This window comes from Macrobrachium rosenbergii, chromosome 21, assembly GCF_040412425.1.
Source record: "Macrobrachium rosenbergii isolate ZJJX-2024 chromosome 21, ASM4041242v1, whole genome shotgun sequence".
NCBI classification, from domain to species: domain Eukaryota; kingdom Metazoa; phylum Arthropoda; class Malacostraca; order Decapoda; family Palaemonidae; genus Macrobrachium; species Macrobrachium rosenbergii.
In genome coordinates, this window is record NC_089761.1 from 48,484,273 (window position 1) to 48,487,978 (window position 3,706).

Genomic DNA, 3,706 nt, shown 5'->3' on the forward strand with positions numbered 1-3,706 from the left:
CATAAGAAAACTTGAAATCAATAGACATCAGCTATCGAAATAATCATCCACAATATACCTTGTGCTGTGTGAGAGAGAGAGAGAGAGAGAGAGAGAGAGAGAGAGAGAGAGAGAGTAATTAGCCAACTTAAGCAAACCAAAAGCACACCATGACTAATTGCACGTATGCCTGCAATGGTACGGTGCTGCGTACTTGTTTCTTCTCAGCTAATTAAACTGAATCCATTTCTCGTCATATACCACATCACCTGTACCGAATTACTCGAATTATTAATACAGTTTCAACTCCGTCCTGATCCCTTGTCCAGGTTTCAAATAGCAACAGGTAAGCGACAACGAAAACCGGGCAATAATGATAACAGCATTGTTGATACTAACCACACGATTTAATCATACAGGTTATTGACATGGAAGCGTAAGCAGTGTACCCTGTTCCATGTCGGTTAAATTGGCTAATCACAGTTGGTTAACTTTAACCGGCGTTCATTTCAATTAGAAGAAAACCAAGAACCATGAACATAATCACCAATCAGGTCCAATCTACAAAGCATAAACAAGAGAAACAAACAAACATGACATTGGCAGTAAAATCCGTTGCATCACTGACACAACGACTCCTCGAGATTTAAATGCCGTACTTACCAGCTGCTCCCCAGCAAGTGGAAAAGGAGACACAAATCCTTTTAAATCCTGCACGGTCAGGGGGTACGTGTCCCCTTCGTCAGTTGGATAATTTTTTTTAGTTTTTTTTTTTTTATTTCCTTTTGCTTGCAACCTCCAGTTTAGGTCCAAGTCGACGGTACGATACACTACAACAGCACTTTCTTATTATCCTTGGTAAAGGTTAATCAACGGCTATGCTAGGTCTAGAAACCCGACGCACATAAACTTCGAAAAAGACGGTCAAACCTCTGGGGTCGTCTTGACTTGAGATGTGTCCACTCGGGTCCAAAACACTAACACCTGTGTCATGTCATCTTCAGTCACGTGTTGCTGTTACGTTGTTCGCCGGACGTTACGGGCCGTAACGTCTTGGCAGCACGAAAACAACCCAGCCGTTAGCACCTGTAGTTCCCAAGTCCATAAACAAGAAAGTTTGTAGCAGGTGCAAAAGCCGTGACGAGAGGGGGGAGCACAAGACACACCTTCTACAATGGCCACTGCGGGTAAACTGAGGAACTTCAAGGTAGAATACTCTAAGTGAGTAGAGAGAGTGAGAGACGCTCTTCGGCGATCCCGTGTTGTGGTGGAAGGATTGGATGTTGACCTGTGCCGCATTTACCCAGCTTTCTTCCTGTTTGGTCATTTCTTTCCCTCCGCAATCACTTTGCCGAAGGATTATCAATTACTCGTGCGCAGATCTTACTTAAATAGACCATCGGTATTCCAGATAAAAGTTATGGATACTAAACTCGGGCACGTGTGTTATTCCGTAGTTGACAACGGCGATGCCCTCGAGTTGCCAACTGGGGAATTTCCGAGAGATGTCTCGTGGCCGCGCGGGCCGGCCTTCAGCCTCCGGTTATTATCCCTCTGGGTTATGTTCGTTTTCTTCCTTCTGTTATCACAGTTTTCTTTGATGTGTTATTCGGTTATTTACATGCGGTGCTTACATTATTCTTCTTATTACTGTATGATCCATATTTACACGAAGTACATTATCTAATGGCGATCGGCTAATATTTTTTCGCCATAATGCGAATACTCTCTCTTCAACCTATTTTTTCCCCTTTCTAAAGTGAATTTTCTCTTCCCTTCAGCTCCCAACACATTAATTACTTTCTTATCGCTTTTCTTTTCTTGTCTGTTTCTATTTCCAATACATTTAAATTTCTTTTATTTCGTTATCTCCAGCAATTATTTCTCCTGTCACATATTTCCTCCTCACAATTCAATTTTTCCTTCTTCCTCGCCACTTTCAGCTTATTTCCCCGTAGGAAGGTTAGTGCTGCCAGTGCACCTCATGCGGTGCACTGTAGGCATTACTTACGTCTCTTTGCAGCGTGCCTTCGGCCCCTAGCTGCAACCCCTTTCCTTCCTTTTACTGTACCTCCTTTCATATTCTCTTTCTTCCATCTTACTCTCCACCCTCTCTAACAACAGTTGATTCATAGTGCAACTGCGAGGTTTTCCTCCTGTTACGCCTTTCAAACTTCTACTGTCAATTTCCGTTTCGTCGATAAATGACCTCATCGGTCCCAGTGCTTGGCCTTTGGCCTTTGGCCAATATTCAATATTCAATTCAATTCAGCTTATTTCTAAACATTCTTTCCTTAACCTTAATTTTAACCTTTGACCTAATAACTCGTTTTCTTCTATCAGCTGTAATCAAGGTGACCTCTCTCTCTCTCTCTCTCTCTCTCTCTCTCTCTCTCTCTCTCTCTCTCTCTCTCTCTCTCTCTCAGGTGTATGGGCCACATGGTAACTTCCAAATGTTGCATGACTTGTATATCAACCTCACATGACCTATCAAGAATCAGTGACAGGTCATGTTAGGATAGAAAGATCGTATTAAGGAAGAATTGGCAGCTCATTTTAGTCTCATTTAAGGGTGTGAAAGGATTTATTATTATTATTATTATTATTATTATTATTATTATTATTATTATTATTATTATTTTCAAGTGGACGACTTTATGTGGCGCTATGACAAGAATATGAGTCACAGTTCCACATAAAATCGTTCACTGGAGATTAACTGCAATAATAATAATAATAATAATAATAATAATAATAATAATAATAATAATAATAATAATAATAATAATAATTCATAAAAATCTCATAATAGATTGAGTCAATAGTGAAGAAATCCACACTGGTGTAAGTGTATTTATACTTTATATATATTTCTAATAAATATTAACACTTACACCACTGTGGGTTTCTTCACCAATAATAATAATAATAATAATAATAATAATAATATAGCCAATCCTTTCACCCCGTCAAATAGGACTAGAATAAGCTTAGAATTCTCAAATGGTATGATCTTTCAATCTTAACATGACCCGTACCCGACTCTTGACGGGTCATGTGAGGTCAGTACATCACATGAAATATCTGGAGGATACAATTTCTCTCTCTCTCTCTCTCTCTCTCTCTCTCTCTCTCTCTCTCTCTCTCTCTCTCTCTCTCTCTCTCTCTCTCGGAGGGTTAAGAGAGGCTGTAATGGTATTTAAAGCTCTATGTATCACTGCCCTAGTTATCTGACCTGTACCGAAGTTTTTGTACGTACAGATTTATTTGTTTGTAAGTTAATTCTTTTGTTATTTTCTTCTATAACCTTTCCTTATTTCAAAAGGTTTTCGGGTTTTTGACTAGATACATACATTCATGCATGCACACACATTATATATATATGTGTGTGTGTGTGTGTACATGTGTATACATATATATATATATATATATATATATATATATATATATATATATATATATATATATATATATATATTGCTAAAACATGCAAAATTTAAATGCGAAAAACCACAAGGAGATATGAAACCGAGGATACGGTCCAGACTTGTTTCGTCAATTAAGGTATTTTCTGAAGGACTGGCACATACCAGAAGACATCTTCGTCATATAATTATGGCTGGGAAGAAAGCACAGTACACAAGACCATACGAAAAGACGAAAAAAAGGGCCGTTGACACCTGTGAGTAAGCAGAACTGTTTATAGCAGATATTTATTCATAAATCT

At 38.7% G+C, this 3,706-nt stretch overlaps 1 protein-coding gene across 1 annotated transcript in view; it reads right to left on the reverse strand.

Moving 5' to 3' along the window:
- LOC136850167 (semaphorin 5c-like) overlaps positions 1-1,268 on the reverse strand; it is a 252,704-nt gene extending 251,436 nt beyond the window's left edge. Inside the window, exon 1 of the mRNA XM_067123785.1 lies at positions 643-1,268. The gene's annotated coding sequence lies outside the window, so the exon portion shown is untranslated. The remainder of the gene's footprint in view (positions 1-642) is intronic.
- Between the last annotated feature and the right edge of the window lie 2,438 nt (positions 1,269-3,706).